Source organism: Copidosoma floridanum, unplaced genomic scaffold (genome assembly GCF_036245765.1).
Source record: "Copidosoma floridanum isolate Cflo_tuat_1 unplaced genomic scaffold, Cflo_Japanese_pri ptg000019l, whole genome shotgun sequence".
NCBI lineage: Eukaryota > Metazoa > Arthropoda > Insecta > Hymenoptera > Encyrtidae > Copidosoma > Copidosoma floridanum.
Window position 1 is genome coordinate 10,004,775 of NW_028321896.1, and position 15,458 is coordinate 10,020,232.

General features: G+C 43.1%; 1 protein-coding gene across 2 annotated transcripts in view; it reads left to right on the forward strand.

The window, feature by feature from the left end:
* Nucleotides 1-15,458, forward strand: part of Rbp6 (RNA-binding protein 6) — a 590,998-nt gene that overhangs the window by 472,244 nt on the left and 103,296 nt on the right. The window lies entirely within an intron of this gene.

Consider the following 15,458-nt stretch of genomic DNA (forward strand, 5'->3'; position numbering starts at 1 on the left):
GGACTACAGGGATACACGCTACAATACACCTGCCAAGTCATGCTCCGCACACTCCATTTCACCTCTGAACCCTGACCAGCGTGTCCGTAGACACAAAAAAAAAAAAAAAAAAAAAAAAAACCGTGACACCTACACCGCGTATACAGCGTCCAGCTGAGCGATATATGGCGTAAGAAGAATCGAGTGGAAAAACTTGGGACTCAAAGGGGAAGGACAGGGGTGGATGACGTTTCGTAATCGAATCCCGTCCCACGGGAGAGTCTGGCAGACAGCAGTGCAGCAGCGAACCATAGGTGGAAAGCGACGCTAGTGCCCGGGGAGACCGGCGTGTGCAGTCGGCACCGGACTGCGTATAACGATCCGGCTCTTTTTCTCGTGGGTCGCGGCTGCGTGAGCGCACAAAACACGACCAAAAGCCATCTATTGCTCGTTACGGCCGATGACCACGATTCGCAACTGTGGCACGCAGTAGAGTAGAAACAGCACACACAGAGAGAAAGAGGCTAGCCTTTACGCGACTGGTGGGCTGTATGATTTGTTGTCCTCCTGTTTTTAGCGTGGGTGCGTGCTGTCAGATACTTTCTCTCTTTCTTCCAACCAGTGGGCTCTTGCTTGACCTCCTGTTTTTAACTTTTCAAATGGTGGGTGGAAGGGTTATTCTACAATACTCATTATAATCTGTCAATTTGCACTTTATCTTGTAAGTAGACGTATGATCCCTATGTGGTCCAAAGGAATCGTGTTGCTTCGTAAATACGTGGTCGCTTGGATTTCTCGTTGGTTCATTGCTGGACCGTAGCAGCGTTTATCCGGCATATATTCATTGGACTTTTTTTTTTTTTGTTCCCGACCACTGATACGTAACGAAAACACGCGAGGGAAAAGAGGTAGTTGGAAAAAAGTGCTCGTGTTTTGTTTTCGTTACTAATTGCTCCTGCTTCACTTTTCGTGCGGTGCGCAGCTGAACGGCCGAACGGTCGTTACGATTCGTTGATGGAGTGGAAATTCATTTCCATTTTTTTTTCTCTCTCGGTTTTTTTCATTTATTTTCGCAACGGACCCGCGTTCGGTGATGATTTTTACTTATTTTTTACACCACCAAGCTTGCACTTGTCCATCAAATGTTGGATCCATCCAGCTATCGTTTTTACTTTTCCAAACTAAATTAAAAAAAAAAAGTCAGCGTTATCATCATCGGAAACAGATCGAAACAGTCAAGAGTACTGGCGTTAAGTTCCAAGCATAATCAGAAAAAAAAGGGGACTCTATTATGGTACCAGTAGGCAGAGAAACAGAGAGAGGGAAAGAAAAAAAATTACAGGTATGAAAAACAAGCACCTAAACATACACCGACGGTGAGCGCATCGCGTAATACGATATCACGGAGCAGAGGGAGATGGAGAAAGGCTACACCTGTTTGTAGGAACGGTTGGGACAAGCGCCGTTTGAGGTGCGAAGGAGAAAGAACTTTAGCAGCTATACGAAGAATATGATATCGGGATGGGTATAAGAATGACTCGTTCGCGTGCGTATATAATCCTCCGATTCTCCCATTATCCTGTTGTTTCTCCGCGCGTGATCGCAATTCACCATGTTCCCTCCTCCTGCTGCTTCCAAGGCGTTGTCGCCGAGACGCGCTGCTCGAACCCATCGCTTTCTCTCCTTTCTTCGTCGCTACTTTTTCTTTTTTATTTCGCAAGTCTCGCTCTTTATCGCGCGAAACCCCTGGGGCGCTACTGTTCTCCTCACACTGAGCTACAGGTGTCGACGGACTGCAGGTGTCGCTGTACCGATGCTCTGGTGTGCGTGCGGCGTTCGATATCGACGCCCTGGCGCTCAGTAGTATGAGTCAGCGTTAGGTGCGCCGCCATGTGGTATACCTTCTTTTTTTTTTTTTTTATCTTTCTGCCGCTGTTGCTTCGTATCGATTCTTATGACAACATTTATACAAGTTTGCTGGGTAAGTTTTTTAAAAAGTTTGAACGGAATTTTCGACTTTTCGTAAATTTTATTTAAACCCTACCGAATGAAATTGTGGTAAGTAGTGTTGACAAAAGTATAGTGACGTACTTTTTCATTTTTAGGTATAAATTGGACTTTGAGTTTTGCAGAGAAAAACAGATGGTATACTATCAATTGAATCGTCGAATTTATCCATTTGACGTTAGTCTTTGTTCTTTTTCATATAAATTAAAACAACCCACGAATAATACGCGAGCACCAGCCGTTTGGATCTCGCACGCAAACGCGACCTTAAGAAGGTAATTTCCGAACAATGAATCATCCGTAGATAACGTTCTTCTAACTTCCCTCCGGCAGTTGAGGAAAAAAAAAATCCTCCCCTACCCTTCGGAAGCCCCACATCTTCATAGACCCACTTGTCGTCGCTCCCACACTAAGCCGTGATTTCCAGGGGCCTAAAGTGTTATGTATCGAGCAAAGCTGCCGAGGCCCCCCACGAGAGACGTCAAGCGTATATACCCACGGGATACTGCAATTAATCAAAATCCAAGCGCGAAAAGGGGAGCCCCCGCTTGGGAATATCCGTAGGCTTTGAGTATATTTTTTATGACTTTCTTGGGACTGTGTTCCGTGTAACGCCCATCAGCTTGGAATATAATGGATAGCGCAATGCTTCGTCCTCTCTTTGCTGCTAAGCGGGACAAAAAATAATCTCGGTTCAACGCACTGCACCGAAAAACCGTGAAAACGAAGCTTCGTGTTCTGAGATTGTTCGCGTGAATTAATAACTCGTGCAAGCCCCGTCGGTGATTCCGCTGCGTAAGGGTCTCCATGAAAGCACAATGCGTGCTAGCCGCGAGATTGAGAAAGTACGTGGGTGGGTAAGCAGCTTCCCGCCCGGGAAGTCTATTCCCAGTGGAGGACCGCACGCGTGCTCGTTTTATGATGGTGAACTTTCTCGTGAAAGATAACGAAAAAACTCGAGATAGCCCTGGGTAAACAGGCACGGGCTGCCGAAGCCTCCCGTGATATGTTAAATTCGTCGGTCTTACCAGCGCCCCTCCCGAGATGTTTATTTTTCCTTTTTTGTTGCGTAGCTGCTCGGACGTTGGAGGAACGTCTTCGTTTTTCCTACTATTTGTCCCTTGTGTTTTTTTTTCCTCCCAACTCGAGTCGAGCCAGACGAGCACACGCCCAACGAGGGAAAGCAAAGAGAGACTTGGCACGTATCGATCGGCTCCGGCACCTCTTTTTTTTTTTTTTTTTTTTTTTACGAATCTCTCGCACTGCTGCGCAATGCAAAGCCACTCGTGACGCACAGACGCGCGAGAGCCGGTGCCTGAAATTGCGGTGGAGCACCCGAGGCGGTCCGATCAAGTGGAATTGCAATGTTTGGAATTAAAACCTGAAAAATTCACTTCCACCGCGCAGACACTTTCTAGGATGATTTTTGTAAAATTAATACCTCTGGAAAAAAAACTCCGTCTGACGTCAAGCGTATTTCTCATTAATGTAAATTGCGTGGGGCTGCGCGGCTGGTTCATTAAAATTATTAGAACGAGATCTCATTGGAATCGAACGAATTTCCAACCAACACCGACGTTTCGAAAAGGCATTTCTGATGATGAATAGCTCGTGCACACACGAAGCAGGGAACAAGACAGAGAGAAAAAAATCTAAAACAAAATTTACAAGCAGAGCGCAGAAGTATAGAAAAGAAAAGGTTCTCCCTGGCTGCGAAGAAAAACAAAGTTGGCCAGCCACGAATGCCAAACTTTTACATCGCACACACACACACACTCTGCAGCGCAATTAAAAAGATTGTTAAAGTTGAACACTGGCGCCAGGTATGAGCCAGACCGAAGACGCGTACTTTCGAAAGTTGGCGTCATAACTCGGGAAACAACAACAACAACTGCTGCTTCTTCTGTTTTTTATCCAATCAACGTATGTGGGCACTTGGTCTCTTCTCTCTCCCTTTCTTTTTGTCCACGTTGCTGGGCGAGGCACTCTGCCGGAGTGAATCTCCGCCACAAAGTGTCGTTTTACGTTTGGTTGATATACTTTCGAGGGGACCGCCACTTGAGGATCCACTCGAATTAAAACGGAATAGCTGTGTCCGCACGGAAGGGTTTCGGGGACAAAAAAAATGTTTGTACGCGCGTAAGAGGAGGACGCGAGGACGAAGGAGAGCGAGAAGTGGGGTAATTGACACGCGAGATTTCGCTCTGGTAAAAAAAACATTTGGCTTTTTTTTTTTTTTTTTTCTCGTTTCGCTGCTTATTTTCATTTCGTTGTCTTCCACCTCAAGTTATCCATCACCGTGCAACCCTTGAAAACATTTACAACGGATTTGAGCGTACGTGCCACAAATATGTAAAATAACCCAGCAAAATATACAAAATGCATTTCAGCCATGGCTCGAATCGATTGTGAATTCGAGTCCTTTGGCCGTTGGGCTGCGATATTTTCCTGCAGCGACAGGAAGCAAGGAAAAAGCAAAGAAAGAGCCGTGCAGGATGCACACTGCGTAGCCAAAGAGGAGGAGAGGCGAGAAGGTGGCGCTCTCACGGACGAGAGGGTGTCACCTTTTTCTCCCTTCGTTGGTGGGGGAAAAGCAATCCCGGCTCCTGGACGCTCGTGAACGAGAATTTATTTCCCGGAGCAATTCTTCCGGCGCCCTGCCTCCCTTCAAAGTCCCCGGATCGAGGCTCCGCGTGCACGGAGGGGGGTGGGACCAAACTTTTGTCGGCTCGGAGAAAAATCCGCCGAACAAAACCGTACCTGCTGCACGGGCTTATTTGCACGTACGTCCATTCGGCCCTTCTCCGCTCCTGCGAATTTAAATCTCGGAGGTGCGTAGGAGCTCAAGTTACGCCGGGGGCAAAAAACGCGGCGCAGGAATGAGATTTAAATTTTAAAAGACGAGCTTCATCTTACACGTTTCCAAATTCCCATCAGCTTCGCGACCGCGTCGTGAGGAATGAGGCACCTGTACGTAAGAGTACGCCAACAGCCTGCATTGGGGTTATTGTCCCCTGAATTTTAAAACTCGACTGGCGGTAGTTTTTTGGAAAAACAAGGGGAACGCATTGCAAGAATTGCCTTTTTCTTATTTATGCGTCTTATTACCTCTCCGACTCACGTCGTAGGTGCCAGACTCGGCTAACCAGCTGGTGCCGTTGCTTCCTTGGTTTCAAGTCCTTTTTTTGGGTTGATGGTTGAAGCGTACGTGGGATGTAATATACGACTTATCTCGTAAGTAAGATGCCGTATTGTGGATTATTAGATATTTATAAGACTTAAATTAAAAAATGAAACGGGTGAATTATAATTTAGCTCTTATGAATGAATAATCTAGTTGACTAGAGTTTGATTGACGTGAGCTGATGGAGTGCAGTTTTCAAGTATTAATTCCTCCCAGTATAAACGAAACTGGTACACCATCGATTTGAACATTTCCGCCTATTTATATAAAGGAGATCGTGTTGGCCCATCAATTTTCATTAACAGGTGATAATAATAATGATGATCTTGCGAGCATGAAATACCTATGCCCTAATGAGAATGTAGGGAAACAAAAGGGCGGGAAAAACAGCATAAACGAGTGGAAGTAAAATTTATCTGCCGCTCCGAGGGCGAGAAACATAATTTCTCGTAACTCCGGGTAAATCAAGTTAAACATCGAGGGCCGACCGACTACCGCCCATAAATCCCACGTTAAACCAACCCGGATTCTCCTCGGGCTAATTAATCCCCGGGCGATTTTCAGCCACTGTGCAACTTCATCCAAAGAGGGCCGCAACCCAGGAGCTTTCGCCTTCGCCTCGAGTACTTACTTCTTTCGTTTGTCAACGAGTATTTATTTTCCTCCGCTACGTCCGGTGATCGGCCAGTACACCCGCATCTTTGACGCCATCGGGGAGACGTGACCATAATTCAAGCCTCGGTGACAGAAGCGGAGGTGGGCTCGCCGGATGATGCTGCAAGAGAACAACAGTGTGATCTACGTGAGAGCTATCTCCTTCTTTCCTCCCTACACACGCACTCGCCAAATATCCTCAGGAGCCCACTTACCCAGTTATATTCTCCAGACGTGAGCGTTGCGATGGTATTTACTCGCGATCCCGCCTTGGAGGCTCGAGCTTGAGCCTTCACCGATGCTTGTACTCATGATGTGGCTCACTTGCTTTACTGGTCCTGATTTCTCTGGTAACTATTCCCCTTTAGAGAATTACCTTCTCCCCTTTCTTTTTTACTACACGCAAATGAAGTGTGCGGATCACAACTTTGTGGCCTGTAATCGAAGGAATGTGTTTTGTTTTTCCAAGACTTTTTGCTTTGGGGTTGAAGCAATAGAAGAATAATAGCAGCAGGTATATAATTTCACCCCTGCAACGGTAGCGTTTGCAAATCCACCCTCTGCTAATCCATGCAGTTAGTCCGTATCATTTCCACCGCGCACTTAGCGTAAGCGCCTAATATACATGTATACATATCCGTTTATTGTCAAACACTCGCTGCAGTAGCCAGGGAGCAACAGCAGTTAACGCAAGCTACAGCCGTCATCCGGTAGGAGTGAGCCCGATATTCGTGACTGTAATAGCTCTCCCTGCCTTCCTTGATTATTCCCGAGCAATTTAACCCTCTCGCCATTGCAGACGCACAGCCGGCACACAAAAAAACACACGCACACAGTGGTAGTGAAAGAGCGAGAGGGAACGCGCTCCTGAGATTTCAGTGCAGCTGCTCTTTACTCGAGCTGATGGGGATGAAGGGCCGATTCGTCGCGTGTGTACACAGATGATGTATATAATACACGTACCGTGTATAGCTTCAGCCGCGCGCTGAATACTTCATGGCGGGGATGAATACACGTGGACAGCGTCCGCCTGCGAGTATACAGCTGATGCCGGCCGAGGGACACGATTATGCTTTCACGAGGTCCCCTCGAAACGAGAGTGGCGCGAGAGGCTTGATGAATAAAGAATCGCTTGCGACGCTAAACAGAAAAATAGCCGTACCAACGACGCTGTTTCCCTCTCGCTTTGGGCTGATTGTACTTTTGAGATCTGGCCCGTGCTAAGGTTTGAATTTTAAAGGTCCCTTTGTACTTAATATGCTGGTTCAAAGATTAAAATCACCCCATAATTTATCGGAGGTAGAGTGGTTTCAATTTTTTGCAGAGTGGAGTAACACGTAGTAAAGAAAAAGCAACCGTTTAAAATTAGTGTTCTTAAGACTACCCAAACTCGAACCAATGCAGCGTACAATTTAATTTCTCGCCTAAAAGCCCCAATCATCTTTTTGCCTACGCGTGTAATTTCATTACCGAAAGCTCGATAAGAATCTCAAAAACGATATCTCAACGTTAAGTTTATCATAAACGTCATTGGCTCCAGCAAAGGGGAGCGCATTCCCTTGAAATAGCAAGAGAGGGGGGATGGGCACTAGAAAATAATTAAGATCTCTGGAGTGCTCGGAGTAAGTACATCGTCGCCTCGTCGTTGGAGAAACGAAAGACAGACAGAAGGGGAGAATGGCCTCTTCTCGCCGAGACCAGAAATAATGGCATTAAGAAGCCCCTGGCGTTGCAGCCCCCCAACTGAGCCGTGCGTGCCTCAACCCTTTTGTCTCTCTCTCTCCCCCCCTTTTCTCTACGTATACGCTAGACAGCGATACTCCCTCTATCAACCTCTCGCTTCTCGCACAGCTTTACTCTAATCAGATCCGATTCGACGTCGTCGACTTACAGCCCCATCCTCTTCCTCTGCGCCTGATCGCTGTACGATCTTGTAACGCGCTACAACTGAGCTTGTAAGGATTTCTACGGGATGGATCGCGTAAAGAGTCGCACCAGATCGCGGATGTTGCACCTTTTTCTCCCTTGATTGTAAAAACTGCGTTTTACGAAACAACCAATGAAACACGAAATTACCTTTTGAGGCTCACGCACTTTTCGAGTCGTTCGAGTCCAACGGGGTGAATCCTTTTATTTCCTCCCCCTCTCCTTTACTTTTTACAGTGCCGTATCGAGTGGCACCGCACACTGCTGTGTTGTGCCGACCGAAAAGCTCGATCCACCCTTTGCTAATCCGGAAACATCGTAAACTAAGTAACAGCGAGGCGGAACGAGATTGAGTGTCCGACTGTGTGTGTCTCCGGCGTTAACGTCAACGACAATGGAATGGATCGGGAAACCGATTTTTATTGGCCCCCTCGTTGCTTCCTCCTGTGCACCCCTTTTGTTTTTCCATCGATTTTTTTGGCGTCACCTCTGGCTCTTAATTCTTAACTATTACTCCCCACAACCTTATCGATACTTCTTTGGTGGACAAGTGGTTTGGGATTGTTTGCTTTCAGGGGCAATTTTTATTTTTTCTTCAACTAGAGTACAGTTGAAACTTTTTCGTATATAATCTTGTCCTTGCAGTTAAAGGATTTCATTTGGATATCATGCATTTTATGTTTTAATTCGTACATGACGTTGGAAAAGCTATCAAGAGCACGCGCGAGTCGCGGAATTCATTGCTATGTATTAACCAAACGTGCACAAAAGCATCGGCTGGATTTTGATTGGGGAAAAAAAGGTCGATCGCCGAAGGAATCCTAGCGTGCAGAGCCACGTATATCGGCAATAAATCATAGGGAGGATCGATTTCAATTCTGTAGAGCGGCTTGGTGGGAGAGCCGTGCGCGAGTGTGCCCGTTAAATCCACGAAGCGAAGGAGTACACGGACGCGACAGGGGAAAGATAGCCGAGTTTTTTTTTCCTTTTTTTTTCTTCTTTGCCCTCCGCTGTATCACTACGCGACGTATCCATATGTATGTGTACCTGGCGCAAACGTTATTGGAGTTCCTTTGCACACAAAGGGTCTAGGTGTATAAAAAGAGGAGCTGCTTGCTCGTCCGGGCCCCCTCGCGATAGTGAATCTTTGGAGAAATGGGATTCCCTTACCTTCTGACGGCCGGTGCACGGTAAACATTAATGGTCCGATGCGCTTCTTTTATTACTCTTGCTCACGGCATTAGATAGCATATGACCTTTTTTTTCTATCTTTATGCTCACGGTGATTCATTTGGGATGTTGGTTCATGTGCTCTATCGCTTCAACTTTTTATCAATCCTAAAACAGAACGAAATTTTTTACGGATTTACCAGTTAACATTGCAGTTAACAGGAGTCTTTTTTTCGTCAACTCATTTCGAGGACTTTTTTTCCAAATACAGAATAATAAATCACTAGTCACGATACCAGTCAATCTAGCTCAAATTTTTTTATAGTCATGAAATATCTTTGTGTAGGTGTTTTTGCATTACATCAATGTAATTTCACGCAAATTTTTAAAGCTTAAAATAACGTTTCGCAAATTACTAAAAAAAAAAAAAAGGATTGGAAACGCAAGAGTCCTCTTACGAGAAAGTATAACAAGTTCTACTTTTTCCCGTCACCCCCAGGCGGACAATTACACCGTAGCATTTTTTACTTCTTTGTTCGGCTTTCGATGTCATCGAACTCGTCGAATCAGCGTTCGTCGTTAAGGCAACGATTGTGTTCAAGGCGATAACTTCCTCTCTTTTTGTCAAATTTTGCCATTTGCTGAAAAAGGTCAAAGCAAGCCTTGATCGAGGTTTTCATTACAAGCTTGTTCCAGGATTACTGTTCCAATGCATCCAGTTTTATTAATTTTTTTGATTTTTTCATTGAACTGTGCCTTCAAATGGTTACTGCGCAGTTATTTTTAATACAAAATACTTACACGAAGATCAAACATTTATGGGAGTAATATTTCAAAACGCACCTTTATATTGTTAACTGCTAAAATGTGTCTCAATACAGTTCTTTAATTAATAAAAACAAATACTTTGTCTCATTGTACTTGTAAAACTTTCCGTTTTATTTCAAAAAAGTACTGACATTAAAAAACACAGTCCCCCATCTTTCACTAGTATAATTAACAAAGACGAACGTGTATTTTATATATGACTGAAAATTAAAACATAGTTTCTTCTCAAGCTAGAGGTGCTGGTTGTTTCAACTCTTGTTATTCATATCTAAAAAAACGAGCTGACAACAGACAGTTGCTATCTTGCGTTGAATAAATAGGACGAGAGTTATCTGTCCAACGTATTGTTGATATCTCTTGACTGTAACGTCAACACGTGTTTCTCAGCGTATCATTCCATTCAAATAATTACATGAGCTTTTTTGTTTACATTTGCCTAAATTTTTATCGTACTTCTTATAAAGAACGTCAAAAGTGTATCACTCTCCGCAAAAGTCTGCACTTTAGAAATTGAATTTTTAAACATTTTTTCCTCATAATCCGACTCATCAGCTCTACCTCCAATTTTTTACAGCAATAACCTACCTTGATCTCGTAAATGATTATCCACAGTCCCGGACGATTTGTGAAACCGTTGACTCGATGCCAAAACTCTTTGATGTACTAGAAAATTGGTCGAATAAAAAATGTATAAACGTCAAAAACCAACGATTTTCCCATCACGCGCAAGAAACAAAAGTACCAAAGATATCCAAGCGCGAATTCCATTTGCATCAAACATCGATATTTCTGCTCGCCCTAAGGAAAATTGGTTCCTGATGACTTTTTGATGCCAACCCAAAGCCGAAAATTATTCAAGCCCTGCCTAGCCCACGCGAAAACCAAAACTCACGCGGAAACAATTTCAACGGAGGCGGAGCCCCGAAACGACTGCCGCGTAATTAAACTCCCTGTGCGTCGAGCTCAGTCGAATCTTTTCAGTCGTAAATACGCGCATCGCACCGGCAAAATTTTATTTCCCTCGGTCGCAATACTGGTACAACCAGCCTGTGGTACACTCGGCGAATCGGTACTTACACCCAATTAAAGGACTCCGATAATGAACGGGGGCCAAGATGCAGAAACTTCGGAGCGAAAAAGTCAGCAAGAGAGAGAGAAAGGTCTTATTCATCGGTAGCGCTTTTGTAATGTCTAATGGCACGGCAACCACGGCTGTGTGCACGAAACAGAGGGGGTGAGCGAAAAAGGACGAAAGAGAGGGGGTTGGGGGTGAAACTCGGTTATGAACAATCGCGCTGAAAATCGATAGCGCAAACAATTAAAGCCCGCTGCCCGCTTCTGCGGCAACAACGTGGCGTTCCAACCCTCCGTTGGCTGCCTGCAGATTTAACTTCGCTAATTAAAATCTCGTTCATAGCGTCATAATACTTAAGCGCGAGATGCGGGCGGAGCCGCGCATTATATTTATCATCAATCATCGCAGCTGCGTTTCCTTTTCCTCCCTCCCTCGGTGTATATGCCCACCTATACAGTCGCGTTTAACATAATTAATGCGTTGACTCGCGGTTTTGTATCGTCACCAATAATCATCGTGTTTATTCGGGACTGTTTGTCTTTTATTTTCGACTTTTACGCGTGTTTATTACAAACAACGATTTTCACCCTTCGTTATTGCGTATCGGCGATTTTCACCCAACACGAGAAGTTTGCGGGCGCAAATGCATACCTGTATACACATCTGCCTCGTTTCCGTGTCAAAAGATTGAGAGTGGAGACGGGACGTCATCATTTGTACGATGCGAGACGAAAACGCTCCTCTCGGGAGGAAAGTTTTCCTTCCGGGTAACAAGCGAGCGAGCGCGTGGCTTTCAGCGTTTTTCTCTTTAGGAAGGGGGGGGGGGGAGGCGAGCGCTGGTGACCCTCTCGAAAAAGCCGGCGCATGCCGTCTCCTTGCGCGAGTCTAAAAAACCGTGACCTACTTCGCTCTCTCGCTCCGTGCAAGTACTTACTTTTAGAAGTAATCGCACGAATGACGTCCAAGATGCCGAACGGCGCGCTGAAAGCCGCTCCTTCGTATTTAAATTTGTTTGTTATTTTTAATCAAGCGCTGGCTAGGACTTTTCTTGAGAGGGAGAGCTTGGTGATTTTATATTCAGCTCGGGACTTGGGTGTCATTAAGACGACGTGTGTAAATATATGTTAGGAGGGCGATTATTTTCAATCAAAATCATATATAGAAGTACGATATCTGTGCAAGCAAGCTTTTACATAACTATTCCGTTGGATTTTAACATGAGTGCTCAGCAGCAGATCAGGATAAATATTCATAGCAGTCAATAGTAAGATCAGTAGTGCAGTCACGGAAGTTCTGTGGCATTAAAAATACCGGTGTACAAGCATCATCGTATTTTTAGATATACAGCATCAAAATAACATGATCCTTTTTCAAATAGGTGGATAATCTGGGAGTAAGGTGAGTGCTCATGCAAAACCAAGACGTGACAAAAGGCACAATTCCTGTAAAACTGTGATTTTTTTTTATAGAGAGTTTTTATGAAAACATGAATTTTCTGCCGCGTATTTCGCACGACGAAACTATTAGATACTGGCATAATAGATACACTACATAATCAAAAATAATTTTGCAAGTCACTTTAACTCACTCAATGATTGTGTATTATTAAAGATAACAAATGACTCTTCTAAGAATCTATTAAAATATTTTTAAGTCTTTATAAGAATTTGAAGGGTAAGACCTCGTGGAATACTTTGGTGGTATGAGACTTTTTGGAAAAAAGTGAAAAGTTTTGTCAACAACCTGTGGATGTATAACGTTATGTAGTTACGAGCGCCTGAGTTTCATGAATAAAATCATAATTCCTTAATTATTAGTCGAAAAAGATAATCGTTATTATTAGTGAATTCATAATATCGTTGTTAGGTGGATGAAGAGCTTCGTTTGCTTGAAGGTAAAAAAATTAGCATTTCTATTTTCGGCTCTGTCATGAGCATTGTAAAACACCTCATCAAATATTTGAATGTTCACTGAAACGAACAAGGTAACGATAACAGTTAATTTAAAAACCGCAGTTAATTACAAATTCCTTTTTTTTTCTACGTCACAAAAAGGCCCCTGTATCAATAACGTCTAACACTACAGTAAAAAAAATAAAATAACATTTTTTACAATAATAATACCCATAATCATTCAATAGCGGGAGCATAAAGTGTTAAAAATTTTATTGTTAAATTGTCCACATTATACGTACGTAGAAGATTCAAGTTCAAAAAAAACTTGTACAAACTTCCACACGCATCACAAATATTCTCATAATTAAGTGGTTTACAGGTAATTCGCCTGTAAACCACTTAATTATGAGAATATTTGAGCTGTTTTATCGCATTACTCTTCCGAAAAAACATTTATCGACTGATTCAAGCTTCATGCGCCATATCATTGAAAAAGTATTTCTATTTTTGTGACACATCGTTCACATGCATATTCATTATAAAATTGTCCTATAAATGTACACACAGCTTAGGTACATTCTTTAGTGATAGACCATACATAGCTGCTCTTTTCTTCATCGCCAGACTACCGGTTTTCATAAGTGGTATATCGTACAAGGTTTGCGTGCTGAGGTAAGTCTGTATATATGATTGCAGATTCAAATTCGAAAATGATCGACAAGTGCAGTTTAATTGATCTCTCAATTTTTTCCAAGGAAAAGTAAGAGAAATGTATCTCAAATACGGTGTGTTGTTCAGTATCCTCTGCATCTTGACTTTGGCTCTGGAGCCACTCGACGTCCAGTTTGAGTGGAATAACGGCATAAATTATACCTGGCCCTCTTACAAACAATACGAACAAGCATTGAAGGATAGGTCTTATGCACAATTTTACAATAGATTAGCGGGAATCACGTTCTGGAAAGGCAACATGTATCTGTCCATTCCTCGAAACCATATTGGTGTACCGGTTACGCTAGCCACAATCCCAACTTTGAACCTCAACAGCACCAAGGCACCGTTGCTCAAGCCTTACCCTAACTGGAAGATGCAGAAGGAAGATGGTGACTGCTCGGGCTTACAGTACGTCAGGGGTATTGAGATCGACCCCATGGGTAGAATGTGGGTTCTCGATAGTGGCAATTTTTACAACTGCAAACCCCGTTTGGTAATCCTTGATCTCGAGGATGGTGGCAAAGTGCTCGTGAACTACATCTTCCCACCAGAAGTGACCAATCTCAGGTTATACCCCAAAACGCCATCCAGGGAAAAGAGGTATAGTCCAATATTAAGCGACATTATACTCGATCACGAAGATGGTGGATTTGCCTACATCAAAGTTCAGTATAGTTTGGACATAATTGTTTTTTCCCTGAAAAACCGAACCTCGTGGAAATTCAGTTATTTCAACAACTTGTTGCAACTGGCACTATCACCGGCAGATAGCGAAGGTAATCGAAAACTATACTGCATCGCAGGAACACACCCACCCAAAGTATTTGAGGTGTCCACTCGAGCACTCAAAGATAAAACCTTGCACTCGAATATTAATCAGGAGGTAAAGGAATTGGGTTTGGCACCATATAAGTTAAACGGGATCACCGTATCCAACAAAGGCACTATGTTTCTCACTACGTATGAAATTATGTCGCTTTACAAGTGGGAATCAAAAAATCTGTCCTACGATTTCATGAAGCTAGAGATTAATGGGACGGATAGGAATTTTTCTTTGTACAAACCAACTTTTGACGGAAAAGGTAACCTCTGGTTTAAATCTTCATGGGACAACACTCTATTATCCATAAACTTAAAAACTGAAAAGACATATAGCTATCAATATTATGGAAACGGTAGTATACCAAAGTTACCTGCCATCACTGAAGATGCGTTAAATAACTACTTGTAAGTAGTACTGTAAAAGCATCCACTTGTGCGTCAAATAAATAGTTAATTTTGGCTATACTTTCATTACAATGATATACTAGCTTAGTAATTTAATGTTAATTAAATATATGTTTGAAATAATAAATAGCTTACCAGAATAAATGTATGTAATTTATTTTACATTCTCTAACTGCATTAAATAGATACGATTGACTTAACATCCCTTAATGATGTTACTGAAATATACTCTAAAAAAAATTTGTAATGTTTCAAAGGAATCCAGAATAGTCTTATTTGAGCTGTAAGTGTCAGCCACTCGATCCGTTTTTGTAAATACGTGCGAAAGCTAAAAAAAATGTAAAACTGACAAAATTAACCCATAGACTACTAAAATTAGAATTGTCGTAATAACTGTGTTACCCTACTAACATTTGTTTATCTTAATTTTTTATTATTATTTATTTTAACGTTACACAAATGTAATGAATTTATCCTGGAAATGTGTGCATAAACTCATTTCCCAATAAAGATTGAAAAATGGTTCCGATGTGACGTAATTCAATGAAACAATGAAATTTTCGCGAAATGACCCGTGTACACGTACACGAGCGAGAGCCTAGCACGGCAGAACAGAACAGTGAATTCCAAGTTCCAATTCTCGCGCGATCGAGTCTTGGGCGTCTGGCAAGTCAGAGACAATCTACCGGCCAACTCCTGGGAGGGTCGTAACACTCTGGAAATCGAACTTGTAATAAGGTATACGTGTAGCTGCAAGCGCCGGCGGTACATGCGCGAGTAGCCGTATATATTGTGTGGC